This window comes from Miniopterus schreibersii (genome assembly GCF_964146895.1).
Source record: "Miniopterus schreibersii genome assembly, chromosome: 3".
NCBI lineage: Eukaryota > Metazoa > Chordata > Mammalia > Chiroptera > Miniopteridae > Miniopterus > Miniopterus schreibersii.
The window spans coordinates 89,023,424-89,046,533 of record NC_138103.1 but is presented as its reverse complement, the minus strand read 5'-3'; the positions used below and the strand labels follow the sequence as shown (position 1 = coordinate 89,046,533).

The 23,110-nt window shown below is 35.4% G+C and overlaps 1 protein-coding gene across 1 annotated transcript in view; it reads left to right on the top strand.

Annotated features, from left to right (window-relative positions):
* Positions 1-23,110, top strand: part of CDH12 (cadherin 12) — a 661,533-nt gene that overhangs the window by 261,870 nt on the left and 376,553 nt on the right. The window contains exon 3 of the mRNA XM_081131650.1: positions 1,797-1,926. The gene's annotated coding sequence lies outside the window, so the exon portion shown is untranslated. The remainder of the gene's footprint in view (positions 1-1,796; positions 1,927-23,110) is intronic.

Below are 23,110 nucleotides of genomic sequence, written 5' to 3'. Positions count from 1 at the left end.
TGTTGGTATGACTTAATTGTTGAAAGCGGTAATTCATCATTCCTTTTTGGTGATTGTGTTGCTTTTCTTTTACTGTATAATTATTTTCTTATAAGGATATTTAATAAGGAGACAGTTTACAACCACAATTGTATCTGAAATTACGGAAAACACATTTCTTGAGTTGGAAATCATAGTTGGAAAGCCAGAAGAAAGTTGTCCTGATCCTCTAGGAAGACACAGGAAAAGTGCAAAGATGATAGTTAAGTGACTGACTTTTGAAGGAATATCAGGACAGCCATTTACGTTTTTCAACAAGCCAGGATTTGAATGCTAACTATTAATTAACTGTCTTAATTTTGAACAAATGATCCAAAATTAGAAAGAGCAATTTTCAGAGTCATTATTTTATTTAAATTAATAGTAAGCATTTTTTTCACAATTTTCCTGACTAGTATAAACTGCTTAAGCTTTTAGTGTTGTTTTGGTGAAGGGATCATGAGTGAAGATGCAGCTGTAATAAATCACCTTTTATCATAGTAGCCATGATTTCACTCACTATGCAGACAAAGTTTATTTTCTTAGAACCTTAAATTAGGTGGTAGTTATCACATTAACTAATCTATCTATAGTATTCTGGAGGTGTTAATGAGTGAATTGAAATATTTTAGAAAACACATTTTAAAAATCATTTGTTTTTATTAAAGCAATGATAAACATTCATGTTTTCATATTAATATCTGGAACTTCATTTATATTCTTTCACATTCCTCTTCATCATTCTAAGTTCTAAAAGTATAAAAATAATGAAACAAAAATATGTATATATGAAATTATGACTTTACTAACAATTATGTGGTTGCTTATTAGTAAATGGAATGGAATAACTAAAAAGTCTTAATCTAATAATGTTTGGTTCAAATGATTTAAGAAAGGAAAATGTTTTACACGTTAAGGCCATTGACCAGTTTTAGGTCAGTGCAATCAAAACCTCCAATTAAAGTCTGTTAAAGAGTTTCTCAATTTGATAGCATAAAATGTGGTGAAATTAATTGTTCCTTGTTTCCTTAATCTGCCTCATTCCCAAAAAACCTAAACCCATTTCTACTCATTAAATCACTTTCACATTACAACATTTTTAAAAATTATATAATCATTTGGATTTTTATCAATATTTTCTTGAAACGAAATTTATTTTAAGGATATCTCTTAAATTTAGAGCAATATTTTTCTGTTATTTATGTTTTTCCCAAAGTAAGGAGTCAGTTTTTATTTCTGTAATATACCTTGTCACTGTCCAAAAGCCCTTGGCTTTGCTTGTACTAATTTTAATAATTGTTTTATTAACCAGATAATAGAGTCAATTTACATATCCCAAATTAGTATTGGAGGTCATAATGCATTTCTTTGTCCTTTCTATTTATTTGGCTTATCCACAATGATTAAATTAACCCAATCTTCAGTTTACATTGTGCTTTGTAGACATAAGCTATGTCACTTTATTTGTCTTAATTAAATTTCTCTTATCAAATTGAACCTAATTTCTTACTGTCTGTCATCAGCAGAGATAAATCAGAGGCTTCTTGTCATTTTCACATTGCCATATTTATATTATTTTAAGCTGTATATTAAGACTGTTAAGTTTAAGTTTACTGCTCAAGTGATATTTTTGAAATTTTTATAGATTTTTAAAAAATAATACCTGTCTTTAAGAATAAAGAATTCCAAGCTAGGTACATCGTTATAATAGATATGATTAATATTTCAGTTTAATGAGAGGACTAATTTATTATTTTTATATTATACTTTTTTGATAGAGTCAAGTGTGAGCAGTGCTGTCTAATAGAACTTCCTGCAAAGCTGAAAAGATTCTTCTCCACCTTTCAGTGCGCTAGCCATTGGCCACATAAGACGCTGAGCATTTGAAATGTGGCTAGTGTAAATAAGGTACTAAAATTTTAATTATATTTAATTTAACTAACTTAAATTCAAATTGAAATAGCCAAAAGTACCATGTGGTTACCAGATTTAAAGAAAACGGTTAAGTCTAAAAGAAAGAGTTGTGAGCTGTGTTTTAAACCTGAACTCTTGCTTAAACTTGCCACTCATTAGCTTGTTCCATAGGAGGTGGTCACATTTCTCTGAACATCAGTGTCTTGATTCAGTCAATAACAGTTTCTTATTGAGTATCTATCAAATCCTGTGAACTATGGGTACAATGATCAGTAAGTCAGAATTAGTTCCTCTTCCCATTCTCTAGGGGAAAATGATGCTGATAATGCCATTACTAATTGTTTAGTTAAAGTTGTGTTAGGGGGTTTGGGGAAAAAGTACATAGAGCAAGGAAAGCATGTAGGACAGGAGACCTCACCAGGTGTGATGGGTCTGGAAAAGCTTCCTGGAGGAAGCAATTTTAGAATTTAGCTTAGAATAAAGATTGAGACATTTTAAATGATGACAAGGATGGCATACTTGCTGAGTACTCTGCTGGTTGCTAGAGATTCAAAGAGATTTTACTACCTAAAAAAAAGGGGGGCAACAAACAAATGATCTAGGGAATTGATCTATTATCAATTCCAAAAAGGTTTGTATGAAGTAATTTTTATGACAAAAAGGATTTTTGTTGTATGTGGAAAAAAATAGATTTGACAAAGATAAATTTGTGTGCTAAGAATTATTGGAGTCTTGGGTATATTTAAAGTAAAAATTATTGACACCTTGGTTATATGGGAAACATGTGCATTACAAATCTTGGAGAACACCTTAACCAAGAATAATTTCCTTAAACTTTTGTCACCTTAGATCACCTTTCCTTTGTTTTTCTTTCTTTCCCTCCTCCCTTTTCACTTCCTCCGGCCCCTTCTGCTTTTCTGCTCTTTCCTCCTTCCTCTCTCCTTTCCCTCTCCTATTTCTTCTTTGGTGGAGATTCTTAGCAACACTGCTTTCATCATGGACTTCCCAGAACAGAATTTTAGAAATCCCATTATATTTATATTTCAGCTTTCTCCATTATAAAATTCAGTAAGAATACAGTTCTACTTTAATTTGATATAGTTTTGTTTGTTTCCCTATTTTTAAACTACTGGCCTAGTAGAGTCTACTTTGGATTTTTTTGTAATTATATTCTCTTTAAAAATTACTTTCATTATATAATTATTTCTTAAATAACCTGCGTTGATGGTTAAATAAATGTCCGGGGGTGTTTTGTCAGATAGTGTTCCTGTTCGGTTTGTCATGAAAATCTTTTAGAGCTGCATTATTTTGCTAACACAGCATCAGCAACCCAAAAAGGCTGCACATTTTTTCCTTAAAAACATGGACTAGCAACTCTAATATCTTTGAAAATTTTGGCAGGGAAGAGAGAAAAAGGCTGGGACTAACAGATGAATAGTAACATGCTCTAATCAATGAATTATGGTGACAAAAATAGCATAATTCTGAGATAATTTGAGACAGAAGCACAGAAAAACAAATATATTTCTCAGTTGAGAAATAAGTAATTTTAAGGTGGGGAGTATGAATAAGATTAGATAATAGGTCCTGTGTTGAATGACTTTATGTACAATCCACGATATTGTGTGGCTATGATGACAAGACACAAAGAATATGAGAGGAAAGCATTATGATAGAATGTGGTGATGATTATCTATTTAACTGAGAAGAATAGAGCTAAAGGATCCTTTGGAGAGTAACATATTGAAGATTATTTTGCATGTGCTTTCTTTAATGTTCCTGTGGCATACTCAAATGGAAATATCTAGTCAGTCAATGAGAAAAGAGGACAATTTAGGACTAAAAAGGAAATTGAAATGGAGGAAGAAATTTGTGAGTATTGGGTCACATATGTGAAGGTGTAGATATAAGTGTGTATGGAGAAAGAATTTGTGGAGAGAAGTTCCTGGTAAATATCAAACTCCAGGACCCCCAGACTATAATGATATAAGGGGGAAAATATTCCGCTGGTTTTCTTTTTTCCCCCCTTTATTTATGTCCTCAAGTTCTACCATGTTTCAACAAATATTAGTGTTATCAAAGGGGTGCTCTCCATGCCCCCATTTGCTGCTGGTGGAGGTGGTATTCTTGGGGTACTTTGGGAATGAGAATTTCTTGAGGTCCCCATGGGAGGATGAGGTAATGTGGAAAGCTTTATTTCTGTAGAACTAAACCCCTGAGTTTCCAAGGTCCCATCTCCCTCTCCATCCGGCCATGGAAAAGTCCCATTTTGTCTTCAGCAGAGCTAGAATCAAAGCCACTGTCCAGAGCATCCATTCAATATTTGAACAGTGGAATCTAGCATCCGGCTAACTTAGCTTGTGTTCCCAACTGCAGTCCATTGCAAGTCATTGCATGAGCTGTGCAACTTCTAGGGCCACATGGTGGGCTAGCATGGGTCATGGAACAAGTGAGTGCAAGGAAGCAAGAGTGAAGCAAGGGGAAGGAGAAAGACAAATCCTTTGTGTGCAGATTGTAACTTTTCAAGGTTTTGCATGCTCGCAGCAGCTCCAACCCCTCTAGCCAATTTTTTTGTTCCCAGGTTAGACTGACAGGCAAGCACTTACCCTGCATCACCCTGACTTTACTGTGCATGCACCCATCTTCCCCTTTGTTGGATCCCTCCCCCCAGTGATCTGTAGGGAATGTAAAGTTGCAGCTTTACATTGAAAAGTGGTTCCCTGTGGGGAGTGTAAAATTGCAGCATCCTGGTGAAGCTCTCCAGAAGACCATGCTTATGCCTGTCCTTCCCTTTGTTCCTTTCCTATTATTAATGCTAATAACTAGCTAGTTACAATGGTGACATTAGCATTCCACACAAATTGTATATTCTGAATAGCTCTATAAATATTTATTTAGTCATTTCTGATGAATCTCTCTAATTCATTGATCCTTCTGAAAAACATTTATTGAAAGCAAGCTTACCATATTTAAGTTGGTGTGCTGGGGCTAGATGTACTTATATACATGAGAAATTACCATAAGCAGGAAAATTCAGAGAACTTATAGAATCCACAGTATGGGAAACATTCTTTTACATCATAGAGAAGCTAGATATGATATATACTCCCTTCCAGATTCAAAAGGCTGGGATTCTGAATTCTGAGTTATAATCCTCTTGCTACAACTTGCTATCCATTTGAATTTCAAAAAGTCACTTCCATAAGGTAAAACTGTGTGCACAGTTAGTTGAAGGACACTTGTACTATGGCCAGTGTGTCTGTGTTTGAATTCTTATCCAGATAGTAAGTAGTGGGTTTCCTTGGGAAAGCACTTAATTTTCCTAATTGTTTTTAAAATAGAGACTGCCATATAACTTATTTTATAGCTTTGTTTTTAAAATTAAAATATATTTATTAAATATTCTGTACAGTTCTTGTCATATAGTAGGGGATAGATAAACGTTAGCTATTTATATTTATATTTATTATTAGTATACTACTTATATTGTAATTATTCTTTTAACATATATGTTGAATTCCTTAAAGAATGCATTCCTATGAGTTTTAATATTTTCAACACAACCATTGTTTCAGGTACTAATTCATCATTGAATGAATGTGTGTTGAATTCATAAATGATTGCATAAAAAGAATGATAATGAATGAAATATGAATGTGTATTTGTGGGGGGAAAACTTTTATTTTAAAAATGGTGAAAATGTGAGCTGATTAAATATTGGACCTCAATTTAAAAAGAAACCATCAAGAAAGGTATAAAGAGAAATGAGTGGGAGAAGAAAGTTAAGCATAGGATTCCAGGACAATATAAGGGATGTTGAAAACAAAAGAAATATTTTTCTCTATATGTATTAGAAAATAAGAAGAATAAATTATTTGATAAGCACCCCATATTTCTCTATTATTAAAATATTTTTGTAAATGAAATTAATTAAAACAGCAATGAGATACCACTATACACCTGTCAGAATGGCTAAAATCTGGAACACTGGCAATGCCAAATGCTGACGTGGATGTGGAGCAGCGGGGGCTCTCATTCATTGCTGGTGGGAATGCAGAATGTCACAGCCACTTTGGCAGTTTCTTACAAAACTAAACAGACTCTTGTCATATGATCCAGCAATCATGCTCTTTGGTACTTACACAAAAGAGTTGACAGCTTATGTCTGCACAAACACCAGCTTTATTGAAAATTGCCCAAACTTGGAAGCAACCAAGATATACTTCAGTATGAGAACAAATTGTGGTACATTCAGACAATGGAATATTATTCAGTGCTAAAAAGAAATGAGCTATTAAGTCATAAAAGGATCTTAAACACATATTACTAAGTAAAAGAAGCTGTACTGAAAAGACTACACACATTGTATAATTCAATCTATATGAGATTATGGAAAAGGGAAAACTATGGAGACTATATTTAATATAATTTTAAGGACCTTGCAAACATATAAGCATAGGAATTTTTCTTAATATATTCTTATTTGTTAATATAAATAGGTCACCTTTTGATATGCCTGGAGATTATTTGCATTCGCTCTCTTTTTTAAAAGTCAACAGCATACTACAAAGAAGCCTCTGGATCTATTTTGTTCATCAGTTTTCAACAATAAAGATAATTTTTTTAAAAAAAGAAGGGGCTAGAGGAGCCCTAGAGAGTGTTAACTCCTTTGCAGAGAAGCTTCTAAAGAATATTTAACCTGCAGGAGCTTGAAAGTGAGCTACTTGCCAAGAAAAAACATAGTTTCTAAATTTAGCTTCCTGGTAGAGAAAGCACAAAACCAAACCATTGCTGGCTGTCCCATTATATACAATGATAAACAATTCCATTTGCCAGCATTTCTACTGTGTGATAGCCACTTATTCCAGGTACAGATTCTCAATTGCTCGGTAACACTTCATTGCAGTGTTACCTACTCAGAGATAACATACACTATAAAAGATAAGAGAAGACACAGTTGTAATCTTGCAGTTGATTTTCAATAACCACAGCACTCAGTGAGGAAAAAGAAAAAATAAGAAGAAATGTAAAAAATGGCAGGTAAATAAAATAAGACTTTTAGAATTTTCCAAAGAATTTTCTCAGTCTACTCAAATGAATATGAATTCTTATTTGTTTTCCAAATGATGATATATTTATTTTCTATATTTGTACATTTGCAAAAGGTAGCCACCAGTGTCCTATTTCTCTTCACCCATGAGATGTAACCCTGAAAATTCTTTCATCTCTCCACTGCCAACCCCAAGGTTCATGTGGTCCTTGGATGTTGGGGTGATCCCATTATCACTAGAAGCACTGCTAATTTGAATACCTCAAATAGCTACAGTTTCTGGAGCATGGAAGTCAGTGGGAGAGCACTTCCAACAACTTAATTTAGCATAAAATCACTCCTCCAGGAGGACTGCGAGCATTTAAGGTATTTCCTTAAGTAGTGAAAGATCTTGGGGATTTATAAAAGGCCAATAGAAACAGAGCCTTGATCACAATAAATGGTAGGTGCTGCACCCAATACATTGCCCCGGGATAATTCAGCAGGTGTCTTTGCATTGAGTATTTATTAGTGTCTTTCAGCCTTTAATATCTCATTATTTAGCCATCAATATTAATTGGATACTCTTCATCTCTTATTCAAAGATGCTGTGACTTTGAACATGTCAATTAACTATACAGGCTCATTGTTTCAATGTCACACATACAGCCTAGAAACTTGCAAATTTGTCATAAGATCTTTGTATAGATGTTGGAAAGGCCACAAAATTCAATAGACCCCAATATGAATAACTTAGCATGAAATACCTCTACTTCAAAGAAAAGTGTAATCTACAGATACTGTTTGTGTTACATTGATTTAGTAAATTAGTGCTTAGTTTATAGAGGGTTGATTGAGTAAGAATACAGTAGAAGATATACATGATTCTACAGCAGAAAAATTGAATGGTGTTGACAGGAGAAATGGAAATGAAAAATAAGAAATTAGTGTCATAGATATATGCAAAAGTAGGGACAGCTAAGAATTTTGATTTTTGTGTGGGTTTTTTTTTTTTTGAAGTTTTGCTGGGAGGATGTGTTTAAAGCAGACTTTTAAAAGAAGTTTGGATGTTGATTGACAGAAAGGAAATCTAGGGCTAAACAAGAGGTAAATCAGTAGATTCAGAGATTTTAATAAAGTATTTTACATGAAGATTGGTATGTTCTTGAGTTTTAGTCAAGATGTAATGTGAAAAAAAATGGTGCAAGGTTGAAAGGAGACTTTGAAGTTTTGAAGAACATGTAGTTTTGACTTGAAGTAATTGGGACCATCCTATATTCCTAAAGAAAGGTTATTTTCCCAGCTTAATAAAGGATTTCATTAAGCCTGGAAAGTGAATATGCTAGAAGAGGGGAACAAACTGCTTTAAAATCAAAGCTGACTTTGACTACTCAGCTAGTTACATGCTTTCATTGGACTTGCAAGCTACCTATCTTAGCTACGTATCTTAGCTTCACTGTGTTCAACTGCTCATACTATAATGCCTGTGGAGTGCTTGACCCAGGGTAAGTGTCCAAAACCTGGAATTAATAGAAAGCATATCTATATTGATATCTATCTACTACTGTCTATATATATATATATATATATATATATATATATATATATATATATGAGATACATACAAATACATGTATATATATAATTTTTATATTTTTTAATGAAATTTATATAGTATGGGAAACTAAGATTTGCATTAGATAATTTTATCCATCCTGTATGTGAGCTGATAAATATTTTAGTAATAGAAAAGGCTCATCTGAGATACGTCAGCTGATGCTAAAACAATGTACTCTTTTACTTGCTAAATAAGGAGGCTTCATTTTGATTAAATAGCTCTAAGTAATGTTACTTGTTATGAATAAACCTTTTAACCAACTCAGAAAATATTTTAAAAGTCTCCCAGGTGTTTTTTTGTTTTGTCTGCAAACTTTAAATAGATTTTAATTCTACGTGCTGGTGCCTACCTATTAACTTCAATATTTTCAGTTTGAAAAAAGCATATAATTATAAATATGAAGTATGTTCACTTAGGTACACACAGAAATTATATTCCTAAGTTATCTGAGTATAAATTATTTTGTTTGAATTTTGGTACTAAATATAATTAATCATCAGACTGAGGAAATTTTTCAATGAATAGTTTATGGAAAATAAAAATTATAAAATACTGGTGATATGTAAAGAGAGAAATAAAGCATTCGAAATTAGCTATAAAGAGCAGGAAAGTTAGATTCAGTTGGCATTATTTTTCTAAAATAGTCACATTAACATACCAAAAAAATCTGAAGAAAATTAACGAACTGAAAATAAAGAAGGGGAAAGCTCAATAAAATACTGAGAAGCTGATTATAGTGTAGACATACATTATGTGTGTATATGCATACCTGTATGCTATGCTAATATAAAGAAATATTATTATTTTAAAACACAACTTTGCCTTACATAGCGTGCCATAGCTATCATTCTGTAACTTTTCATCACAGCCAGATTCCATGAACTTGAAATATGAAAATATAGTGTCTGTATCCTCACTACCTATTTATGTCATTTCTACCTCTATTATCCCACTGAGTCCTCTGCCAACAAGCTCACTATGACCTTCATGCTGGTGTAGACAATCTTATTTCCCCTTTGAGTGGCATTTTAGAACTTGGCCAATCTTTTCTCTTGTAACTGTGATTTCTCAGTATTCTTTCTAGCACTCTGTTCTAGTTTCCTTGTATATTTTCTAGCAAAGCTTAAATTCTCTGTCTTTGTTCTTAATCTCCAGTGCACTTTGAGTTCAGCTTTTCTCCCCTGGGCTTTTCATGACACTCATAATCCCTGGGAAACATTGTGCCCTCACATAGCTCCAAAATTATTTATATTCTGATGATTTTCAAATCTGTATCTCCAGTCTCAAAGTTTTCTCAGTGTGGAACTACTAACTAGCTACAAGTAATAGAAGTAAGCAGATAAAGTATTGAATGAGATATTCAAAAACAGCAGGGGCAATGAAGTACTTGTCTTTCTAGAAGAATTACTGTTAATATAAGACAAGAGCTAGAATTATGATTATGGTTGATATCTGTAAGGATGTAGACTTGAAGGAGAATTATATTGATGATAGAGGACTACTAAGCATTTTAATATTTTAATGAAAAGAGGGAGGGGAATATGAAAAATACAATAGATGGCAGATTATAGATGGAGCAAAATTCTTACAAAAGAAAAAACAAAATAGGAGTATAAAACGCACGTGGAGAATCTGGACTTGGGCACAAAGAAACATTTTCTCAAAAATAGAAGGGATTTAAATAAAGAAGATTGCTTATTTAGAGCCTTATCAACCAAAAGTAGGCATGGGTTTGTTGTCTTCAACATTAGGCATCTTTTTAGAACATGACTATTCCCTCACTTAACTATGCCCCTTTCCCTTCTCAATAATGAGTGTAACAATGCACACAGTCCTCCTTAATGATGGTTGTTAAGGTTATATAAAAAAAGGGAAAACTTTCCAAATAGTAAAGATGCTTATAGACAATGTAAGCCATAATTAAGTCACTACTCTGGTACAGAAAATGTAGATTTTAGCTTATATTTTGAGGTAGCTTTTTTATTCTCCAAATCATTTGTATGTGCTATAATCCTATTGAGAATAACTTTCTATGAAGATAAAATAACCAAGGTACAGATCAACATTAATTTTTAATAAGTATCATATTTATTAAACACATAGATATTTGTAAAATATGACTCACATTGTTTTGGTATTATATACTAAAAGTAATGGTTCACCCTAATGATTAACTGTCGGTAGTCCTATAAAAGACTGAAAAAATACGCACACATTTCTGAACTATAATAGAACTTTGAATTCTAATTCAATTGGCTATACCATATGGACCCAGGCTGAGTTAGGTACATGTTTTTATAAGAATATTATATGAATGTGATGATCAATATTTCACTTAACAACACAGCAAGAAATGTGTTTTTATTCCTATGCGGATTGGAATGGTGGAAGCCAGTGGATTTTATGCACAATAAATATTAGAAAACACTCATCAGGGAATTCTGATATTTGCTTGAAAAGATGATGGAAATTTTGCAGGGTTGATGTGCTGTGAATGAAAGAAGACATTTTGAATTAAAAGCAATAACCTACCTATTTAGGAAAGAAAATAAAAACGCTGTGATTTAGAAAATGTTGAAATACAGAATTAAATCATTACCCTCTTCATGTAACCTAGCTGTCACTTCAACAGAGAGAGATCTGGCGCTCACCCACAGACTGTGAAAATTCACATAAACCTCTCCTCTCAAGCTATGATTTTCCCGGGAGGCCGTATAGGAACAAGGCCCATCATATTAAAGGGTAACCTAAATGTAAGCTCTCTTGTCTAGATTTCTAACATATAGCAACAGAAATGTTGGATCACACATATGTAAGTTTAAAACTAAGCACACTCTTCCAATAATATAAGTGAATGTGTTACACTGATTGGAACACTGTAACTTATGTATTTTAAAATTGTCCTCTGGGGGAAATAATTATTAAATGTAGTGACATAGACTAATCTTTTGTTCAGATTGTGCTGACCAGTGTACCTTAGGATGGCTTGTGGTTTGAAATAACATGGTGAAGTTGACCAAGGTGATCTCTGGATTCGTGGACTGTCAGATAGATGAAGGAGTGAAGCCTGTCTCTTACCATTTACTAATCATATGATTTGAGCAAATGACTTAAATAAGCCTCAGTTTATCATCTATAAAACAGAGCTGATAATTCTTACCTTGAAGTAGTATAACTAGCAGTAATATATAGTCACTGCAATTACAATCAATCTTTAATTGAGAAAGATTTATACTATATTAACATTTCATACATTTTAAAATTATCTTAAATAATTTTTTTATAAATGAAGTTCAGTATTTTGTTTTCTCCTCTTATTAAGCACACTGTTCTGCTTAGTTACATGACTGCTGATAGCAATAACAAGGTTTCGCATTTCAAATTTTATGGAAACCAAATATAAACATTGAAATTGGTAGATTTTGAGGAGATGACAGAGCATGTGCCATCCAAAAACTCACAATCTGTGGAGAGACAGAGAAGGGCGTAGGCAACTTCCATCAAATATGAATAGTGGAAAATATAAAACGTGCACTGTGTGAAGAGGTAATTGAGAACGAAGCCTAGTCTCAGCAGAGCAGAGGAAGGCCTCGCTAAGAAGGGCGCGCGTTTCGGTGCGTGCACTGGACCAAGGGGAAGGAGGGGAGGTGCAGGAGGAGGAATGGGGAGAGCGAAGGCCCCTGTGGGGCAGAGGCAGCCGGCGGGCAGAGGGGTCACTGGGGCGTTGTAGGGGGCCGGGGAAGGCTGGTTCCAGACAGGAAGATTCATGAAGTACGTCGCTCAGGCAGAGGTCCCTGAGGGAAGGCAGCAAAGGTTCTGATTTAGACCGTGTTCAAATCCGCTTGGGGATCCAGAGAAGCCCTTCCTGTGCAGAATCAGAAAGGAACAGAAGCTTAGAGGATATGTTAGTAACTCAGACAGGATGCGGTAATGGTTGTAACTGAAATAATGAGAGCTGGATGGAGAAAATTAAGTGAATTCTGAACTGTTGAAGTTAGGATTCGGTGATTCCTTGGCTGTGACTAATAAGAGAGCCACAGGGCTGTAGTTTAGGAAAAACTATAATGGTGACTGTCAATAAAATATATAATCCTAAGAGAAGACATTATGGAGCGATAGCATGCATAATTAGCTCAAATTGTAATTTTTGAATTTAAGATGTCAGAGTCTCATTCAAGGGGACTTATCAGTAGGCTCTTGTATATAATGTGTTTGCACTGATATGAAGTCTCCTGAGATCTAGGTGAATCCCCCCCCCCCGCGGTAGTCACTAAAACAGGAACAGAATTGAAGCAAAGTTTCTAATTTTTTCATTACTTAGGATTAGGTACATGTCCATAGCCAGGTATGAATAAAATAATAGCATTTAACCTGATTTACTTGCTTCTATGTTTGCCACTTTCCTTCCCAGTATGAGTTTGTGTGAATTTGTTGCTTTATTTTCTCAAGGCCTATGCTCATATGCTTGTTAAAAATTTATTATGTGTAGAGATCCTTTCAACTCTATTGCATATTGCTTCTTCTGAATGTACTTTTCAAAAGGTTATTTGTTGCATAATCAACACACAATAAGCAGGTATGATATTTTTCTGTATTACCACACACTTGCTGCTATCAGTCTCTCTAATCTTGGAGGCTTTGTTCTGAATATCTTTTAAATATGCTCATTGGATCACTGTTGTTGCATAACATTTTACTTTTAAAAGAATTTCATTACTGCTTAGTGGAAAGAATAATATATTTTGGGGAGCCTCAGCTTTAAACAAATTGCCAGGTTCAAAAATTGCAAACATTATAACTGGTAGCTCAGAAAATTACAATTAATCAATTTACCTTTAATATCATATAGGTGGCATTTTTATGTCGATGATTACAAATCAGGGGGGTGGGAAGATGAAGGGACTGAGAAGACCTAGTGTTGAATGATGACTCTCATTTACCGTTGCACTTCAGCTATGTATTAATTAGACAACTTCCTAATGGTTTATTTTCTCATCTGAATAATAGGAAAGTGAACCCTTGACTTTACAAACAAATAGGGATTTGTAAAGATTAAAATTAAAAAAAGAGATCATGTTTATGAAAACATCTTGTGATGCGCAACTACACTATAAATATAAAGAAGTGTTATTACAGTGTTGCTTGGCTTTGCTCTTCTTTGAGGACTTAAGATTCATTAAGTCGGTCTGTTTATCACAGTTGACTCCCTTCTGTCACTATTAAATAACATGTAACTAAATTTATTTTTAAAAAACATTTTATTTCCCACTCTGCTTACTATTTTCTCTATACCGGTACCACTAATTAGAATTTGAGTTGTTTGGATTTTTCCGCTGAGTTCTCACCATTGGCTGGATAGAGTTTGGGTTGGAGACCAGTCCTCTGCTTCTGGGTTGTAATGTGTGAGACCTTTTGAGGTTTCAGAAAGAAGTGTCCACTACATATTTTTAGAAGGCTGAATTAATATTGTAAAAATTCTGGTGAGTCTTGCTTACTTTTAAAAGTGTTTTAATTTTTTTTTTTCCAGCATTGATTCCCAGTGCTATAGAATCAGGTTACTGAGGAGATGAAAACAATGAAGCTAGCAAGGCACATAAACTAGCCTTAGAAAATAAATTGCTATTAGCTTATAAGCAGATGATTGTTATATGTTATTGATACATAAATATAAAGTGATGCAAGGTATTTAACTTTAAAATATTCCTCATGGATAAACACTCATTTTCACATTTAACAGTTTGTAATATCTTATAATTGTTAAAACACCATATTGGTTACTAAGAATGCACAGGGCTAACATAGAAATACTGACATGCCTCTAATTGCAAAGTTGTTTCCTCAAACGCACACTTCCTTTGTAATTATGCCTTCCTAGCTCATTTCTACAGGTATTGTACTGTGCAATATATCATGTTAAAGGTCTAGTCATTACCTTGATGCATGAGACTCATTTTACTGGTTAGAAAGGCATGGCTGTTATAGCAGTTTTAATCAAACACATAATTTAGGCAAGTAGGTAACAATACTTTTTTTACACATTAATGTCCTTCTATGATGCTGCTTCTATATATTTTAGCTAATAAAACAAATAAAAAAGGCAAATAAGGCAGGGTGCTTGATTAGAAGGATGAAATATACTTGGAGATAGAAACACAAGTTTATATTTTTATATTACTAAAATGAATATTGGAGTGTAGTATATAAAAGGTAGAGTGTGAATCAGTGATTCTTATTTTAGTCCGAATTCTACCATAATCTATATAGGTGAGCTGCTCTGTGCCACCAGTTTGAATTTTCTCAATTCAAAATGAGAGATTAAGAGAGCCAGTCCTCAAAAGCCATTGTTTTACAAAAGATATACACATGCATGATTTATGTCTATACATATAAATATATATGTTTTATATATAAAATACAAAAAATTCTAAATATATTTATAATTCCAAAAGCTAATAACTTAGTCTTTCCTAATATTTGCTAGTGTAGCTTGGATATTGCATATAAAGATGAGTGATAAAAATTGATTTTATGATTATGGTTCTTAAAAAGTACTACGATTGGTCTTAATCTTCTTCCTCACATCTTGGCATTTACCTACCAGAAGGACTTTGAAACATGTCAAGTTGGTGTTATTACTGTATAAGCACAGTACTTAGCATAATATAGCTTAATGCTGTATTATATTTAATTATACAAACATTATCATTTAATGGCCATTTACAAAATCTGAGGCTGGGTGAGGTAGATGATGCACCTAGGGTACCCCTCTAATTATTGACTCATTAAGAATCAGAGCAATGGTAGGTCCCTAAGTCCCAACATAATATCTTTTCACTGAAACGTATTTCCTACTTTCTTTACTTATTTTATACTAGCACTTAAAATCTAGTGATACTACCGTAGTTGGAAAATTCATAGGTGGTATGAAGCCCTTGATGTAAGTGATGAATTACCAAGTTGCCTCGGTCTTCACATGGCTGGGTCCACACTAATTCCGTCAAGGTGGTGCCATTTACAGCTGAGGTTGCTCTGTGATCTTTCATTGACTCTGCCTTGGTTCTGATCTAAGATACTATGGTTTGTACCCTGATTTCATGTATGTTACAGCTTTGATAGGGAGAATGGTTGCCTAAAAATGTCTGTATCTAGAGCACACTGGAATGACTACAAACTGAGTGAGTCCCTTGATTATGTGTGCAGTCCGTCATTATAGAGTGAACTCAAAAAAGTGAAGCATCTCTCTAGGGACTGCAATGAATAATTAATTCTCTGGAATAGACTGCTTGGGTGCAAAAGCTTACTTTATTACCTAATCGTTACATGACCGTGGCAATGATACTTAAACTACTTAAGGCTTCATGTTTCCACATGTAAAGTGCGTACAAGGAGAAGGGGAAAAAAGACATGCTATCATTTAAAGAATGTTCCTGGCCCAGCCAGGCGTGGCTCAGCAGTTGAGCGTCAACCTAGGATCCAGGCGATCGGGGTTCGGTTCCTGGTCAGGGCACATGCCCGGGTTGCGGGCTCGATCCCCAATGACTCTCTCATCATTGATGTTTCTGTCTCTCTCTCTCTCCCTCTCCCTTCCTCTCTCTCAAATCAATAAAGATATATTAAAAAAAAAAAAAAAAGAATGTTCCTGGAAGCTGCATGTACTTCTACATAATTCCAGTCGGTCAGATTTTTTTTTTTTTTTGCATAGCCATATCTACCAGTGAGTTTAAAAATAAATGCTACATGGATAGCAAAATATCTGACAGTCTAATTATATCAAAAAAGTGAACATAATACTAAGTTTCTGCCCCAAGCTGTGAGTTTTGAAACTTTTAACTACAATGACATACCACTCATATTTCTATTGCATGCATTCAGCCTCTCTCCTAGGGGGAAAAACAATCCTAAAGCCCCAAATGGTTATGCCATTCAACTCAACCTTCAAAATCTCTCTGTGATATGCAGTCCCGTGTATCAGGTCCATTTACAGCTCTTTGTTGCGCTCTCACCTCTGTATAACAATCTTCAGTGATTTTTTAAAACACACAATAAAAAACAAGAGCAAACTGATTTTAACTTGCCAGGCAAGGAGACACACCAGTGAAAAAATTCGTAGTGGTTTACTATGGGGGCAAATTAGAGTGTCTAACTGCTGGAAAGGGTGAAAAGTAAGCTGTGTTATTTCTTCTTAGTTATGCTAATGAGTTTGAAAAGGTGTTCTCTAATTAGGAAGGAATAAGTTTAGGAGTCTGCATACAAATGATTAAAACAAGAGCCCTTGTTCATTGGTCAGGCCAGTGAGGTTCCAGCTTAGCGGGGTCAATCAAAGACCATTTCATTTTTAATAGCTTTTGTTGGTTATAATGGCTGTGATAAGACATAGCAGTCTGTGTTAACATTTTCTATTCAAGTATTGCTGTAGGTGGAAAAATTTGCTTTACACCTGTAAATGGAAATTCTAGTTATGCGTCCCTAACATGTTCAGTATACGGTTGTATTGAGGTAATGAGTAACCCGTTACAACCCACATTCAGACAAAGGGAGAGTGGGAAACACGAGGCAGTTGTTGGTCTGGGAAGGTATAAGGGCTCTTTGCACTGCCAGGTATAGTTAAGTCCTGGTAGACCATCTGCTAGTGGATGGATTTGCTCTCTGGCAGGAGTTCCCTTTTTCATTGTCCTCTATGGCCTTTGGATCCCTCTTTCTGGAAGGTTTATTTTTACCCATTATAATCTCTGTCCACATGCGAAGTTGGCAATAAAACAGATGTCCTTTTTAGAGGCTGAAGGGCTTTAAAATGAGAATTATATTGATGTATGTTTGTTGGCCTAAGGAATGTTTTGAGGGGCTGCAGACTTGGCTTGTGATATTTTTTTATCTGTTTATATTTTTGTTTTTATTTCCTCCACTACAATGCTCAAAAAAGAAAAATCCAAAACACTTCTTGCATATTGGCTCTTAGCCATATTCATTTGAATAAATACCTTTCAAGTCATAAAACTGTGAAGAGTTTGAGATGTTACCCTAACTGTTATAGGTAGAAGGATAGATAGATAATGACTGATAGATGATAGACAGACAGATAGACAGACAGACAGACAGACAGACAGACAGACAGACAGACAGACAGATAGATAGATAGGTGATAGATAGATGGAGAGGTATACTAATACGCATACACACACACGTGAATATATTAGCAGACACACCAGATACTGATCAGAGACAAGAGAAGAAAGGAAAACCTCCCTATTTACTCGCAGAACCCCACGCCCCTGCTGTGCCCCACACCCTGATTCCTCGTGGGACTATGCAGTAAAGGCAAACGTACCGTGAGTGTACCGCGTGGACTGCGCCTCAGGAGTCAAACTCCAAAATTATGAATCCTGAAGCTTCTGTAGGTTCTGACAAATCTGCTCCTCCCTTCTGGAGTTAAGAAAAAGAGCTTATCTTTTATTCTGTGTAAACAGATCTTCTCTGGGGGGAGGTGGAGAAATTCTATAACCAGGGATGTAAACTTCGTCTCCTGGAGAGATAAGAAGGGCTTTATCTACCCTTTGAAAAGGATCCCACGTCTCTGGTGAAAGGAGAAAAAAGGCTCCATCTATCCACCACCTTTAGAAGGCAGAGATCAGACTGCACTGTGGGAAAAGAGAGACGCTCTCTATTATAACATGCAAATTTCCGTTGCTTAGGAGTGTAGACCAAGGAGGAACACCAAGAAATCCAGAGAGGATTGCCTTACAAAAACACCAATCGTCTTAATAGATGAAAAACTTAAGTATGAAGACTTACACGATTTGGATTCCATTCACAACCCCACACCTCCTAATTTTGTAATTAGTAACTAGAAATAATTTTCAAAGGGCCGTGGTGTGAAGCAGCAATCCATATCAGATATTTACCCAGGCTGGTTTTTATTGTTCCCCTGAGGACCCATAAAGGCAGGTGCTGGAAGAAGACCCGAGGCACAGCCTGGCCTCCTGCTAAGGCCCCATCTTGAGAGGCAGGGCTTAGAATTGTTTCACTGTGAGATGCAGCAGCGGCTGATTTCTCGGCTCAGCAATGCGCCATGTTACTGGGCTGCTGTGAGTAAGTGATGCTACCTCCAGAGACGGCCTTCCTTGCCATTACTCTCATCAAACTCATCTCTCTCCTAAGGGCTTATCTCCATGCTGAGTTATCCTCTTATCAGACTTTCCTAAGAGTGGCAAAAGTAGTTAATACAAGTCAGTTTTAATTATCTCTGTGTTAATTTGCTAGGGCTTCCATAAAATGGTACCATAGCCTGGGTGGCCTGCACAGCAGAAACATATTTTCTCACAGTTCTAGGTGCTACAAGTCCAGGTGTCAGCAGGGCTGGTTTCTGCTAAGGCCTCTGTCCTTGGCTTGTGCATAGTAGATGACCATCTTCCTATGGTCATCCCAGTTTGTGTCTGTTTCCTGATTTTCTCTTCTAAGGACACCTGTCATACTGGATTAGGAACTGCACAATGACCTCATTTTAAATCAGTCACCTCTTTAAGGACTTTCTCTCCCCAAATACAGCCACATACTGTGGTACTAGGAGTTAGTGCTTCAACATATACATTTTAGAAAAACATATTTTAGCATAGCAAATTCTTATAATAGCAAATTCTTATAATTTCTTATATGACTTTTCCAGGACCTTTTCTGACTTTTGAGGGAAAACAGGAAATTTTTATCATATTTCACTACTGCATTATAGATCTATAACATGAATCCTTGCCATCTGCTGCGGGACAACTTTTATTAAGCCAGTGAAATCTCCTGTGTTCCTTATAGCAACCCAGTTCCAATTAGTTTCATTGTGTTAATTGGATTAGCCTCATATGTAAAATGACCATTTATAATGCTGTAAATAAAATGCCCAATTTTCACTTAAAGTTTTGTAGGTAGGTGGTGGTGGTACAGGCTTGTAAACTGCCTAAACTCCATGTGTCCCAATGATACCTTTGTGATTAACTAGTCATTAATAATAGGAAACGCCCAAAGGGAAGGCCGGGCATTATAGGCATGTTGTTTCACTGGGAAGCTGCAACTTTCTACTGCCCAGTGAACAACTGGTCTATTCCCTGCAAAACACAGGGAAGGGGGTCCAACAAAGGGAAGATGGACACATGCCCAGTAAAGATGTGATGACTGAGGGCAGGTACTTGTCTTTCAGTCACACCTGGGAACAGAATTCATTGTCCAGAATGGGCATGGCCACTGCAGGGGTGCAAAAATTTGGGAATACATAATCTCCTAGAACAAAGGAGTTTGCTTTCTTACTGAACTGGATTTTCGGCTCCCAGGCTCCTTTGCTCCTGTTTCCTTGCATGGACCAATTGGCCCAAGGCCATTTGGACCCCGCACACAGTGGACTAATGGGCCGCAGCAGAGAAACACAACTGAGGCTAGTCCAGTGCTGTGCTGGACACTGCTCCAATGTGGAAAGGAAACTCTGGACACTGGCTCTGACTTTACCTCTACTGAAACCCTAGCTACATTTCTCTGGTGAGGCAAAGGGAAATGGGACTTTGGAAACTCAGGGTTTTAATTCCACAGAAATACAGCTTTCTGCTGTGTCTCATCCTCCTGTGAGAGTCTCAGAAAATTCTTTTTCTTGGGATATCGCGAGACATTCACCCCCACTAGCAGCAGGGAGAGATGAGGACCTCTCCTATCCTCTAACACCAGGGACACAGGCCCTTTTTATCTTGCTGTTCCTCTACTGGGTTTCCCTTGTAAGGCAGCTCAGATAAAGTTAGGCCGCACCTGACTCTTCTTTTGATGTAATCTACATTATACACAGTGTACCTTCAGTTTGTGCTTTTAATAAACTCCAAATTTCTCTCTGTTCAACAGAGCTGAATGAGCTAAACCCTATATTCCTTGCTAATCTCACTACTTGAATAGTAAAGGGACTAATAATTTTCATTTACTTAATGGCGTTTAACACACAATGACTCACTACATGTCAAATATGGCTAAGCACTTATTATATTTGTAATATTAACTTAATCTTCAAAACCTTATCTTCATTTTACTGATGAATAAATTGAGACAGATTGAGTTTCAATATCTTGTCCATTACAAAGCCAGTAATGATGCAAAAGTTGTTGCTAGAGCTTCAGGAATCAAACAGGTGAAATCAAGTGTCAGATTTTGTAATTAATTACTGATACAAGGTAAGAGGATGGCAGGTAATTGTAATAAGCTGTTTCCTAATAGTCACATTAGAGTAAAATTAACCAACACAACTTCAGGGTTCTCAGCAGACTGGAAGGCCCCCTCCGTGCAGGCAGGCTGGATGGAGAAGGAAACCCAGAGGAGGCTTAGCCCTTCAGGCCTGGGTTTCTCCCCAAACACTGTTGGTTAAGTTTCCTTTGCTGGAGCAGACTGAATTAATGGGTAGGAAAAGAGGCCTGGATTTTCACCGAAATAAACATTCCTTGGCTTGGAAACCTGAGGAGTGAATAACAAGTATTTCCATCTGACACAGTCCCCATGCTGGTTCTGGCCCTTGTCCCTTTGGCGCATTTTATTGCTGCCCCTTGCTGAATTCTCAGGTCCTATTATGTAACAGCGATGTTCAACCGGCGTGCCATGGCACAGTGCTGGGCTGCAGATTTTAAAATGTGCAATACCTGGCTATTTAGTCAGGGGCACTGACCTCTTTTCCCTTAGATTGTCAAATGAAAAAAATACGACAACAGCCAACACAATAGCCACTGGTGTGAATGAATCAAAATTATACCTATTGGTATGATTTTGGTCAGATCAGCAAAACATATATTTCTTGGTGTGCCTCAGAATTTTAGCGATTAGTTTATGAGGGCCAGGGGATGAAAAAGGTTGAAAATGACTTGTATATAATTATAATATAACATGTAATAATATAACAATGTTATATAATTATTATATTATATATAATAATATAATATAAAATATTATTTAAATTTTTAGTCACCATAGTATTGTTTTGATTTAAAAGAAGGACTTGCTGCTTCATAAAAAGTGCTTTCTTAGGCTTTTTGCTATTGTCTGTCTTATGTGACTAGTATATATATTGACCACAGTATTTATAGGGTAAATGTTTGAGTCCTTAGATGATTTCCTATTTTCAGCTCTGAACTGCACAGGGACATTTTTAAAACAACTTTATCAGTAATAAATAGACATTTTATATCGATTATTTAGGAGGAATATTTATTTCACTTGCAATGCATTTTAGGTAATATATTTACTCTTTTAATATACAGTTATAAAATATTTAATCTGTGGTCATAAAAATGAATTGCCATGAAAGAGAAAGTCTCTATTATTAATGTGAAAGGGAGTAAGAATCAGGAAAGTGTTGTGTGTGGTTTTTTTGGCATATGAGCCTCAAAATAGCTTAAATAAAATAGTGAACCAAAATTCTGATGATTTTTAAAAAATATATCTTTATTGATTTCACAGAGAGGAAGGGAGAGAGAGAGAAACATCAATGATGAGAGTCATTAATGAGCTGCCCCCTGCTGGGGATCGAGCTTGTAATACGAGCATGTGCCCTGACTGGGAATTGAACCTCGATCTCCTGGATCCTAGGTTGATACTCAACCACTGAGCCAGGCCTGGCCGGGCTGATGATTTTTTAATATATGTAGATCTGAAGTCAAATTGGTGTTCAATATATATTTTTTGAATAAATGAATTAAAAATGATACATGACTTAGAATAATTTTATTTTCCATTTGTATTGAAACCATTCCTACTACTTGAAATGACTTTCCCTCATTCTTCCTACTTATCCTTCAGGCCTCATTTTGAATGTCGCCTCATATGGGAAACATTCCTATTAACAGCAGTCTGTCTTCTCAATACTCTGCACTTAGCTCTATCAGAGAGAAAGACTCAGCCTCCTGTTCCTAGAACTACCATAGAGTGACATCACTTTGTTCCCAGCTCTCTCAAAGGAGTGCAACCCTCTATAATTAAGTCTGTTACAGAACTTAGCATCATCCCAACCAAAGTCTAATCTAACTCTGAATCTTTAGTAAGTAGAATTTTTTTCTCCCACGTTAACATTTGAGTCATGTTTTTAAGGTCAAGATAGTAAGGCTGCTATTTTTAAATTCACAGAGTCTTTGAGCATAACTTATATTTATGATCGTAGATTAAAAAGTACTATGCTGGAATGATTTATATACAGCTCATGTGAGGCTTTTCATGCAAATAGGGTTTGCCCTTGTGTTCTTGGCCACAATTCTGTTCTTCCCACCATTAATGTAGCAACTGTCAAACCAGCTGCTCTCCTTAACCTAGAGGATGCAGGATTTTTAAACAAGTTAAAAATTATATATACATATATATTTATTTATATCTGTATATATAGAATTAAAATGCCTATAATAAAATATTTTAAGAATTATAGTTATAGACAGATGTAGACTAATTTTACCTTATTTCTTTAAAATTTATGTGAAAGCAGCTTAAAAGTTTTTGGTTATGTGCCCACAGAAAGAAATTTGAAGTAAGTTGAAATATTA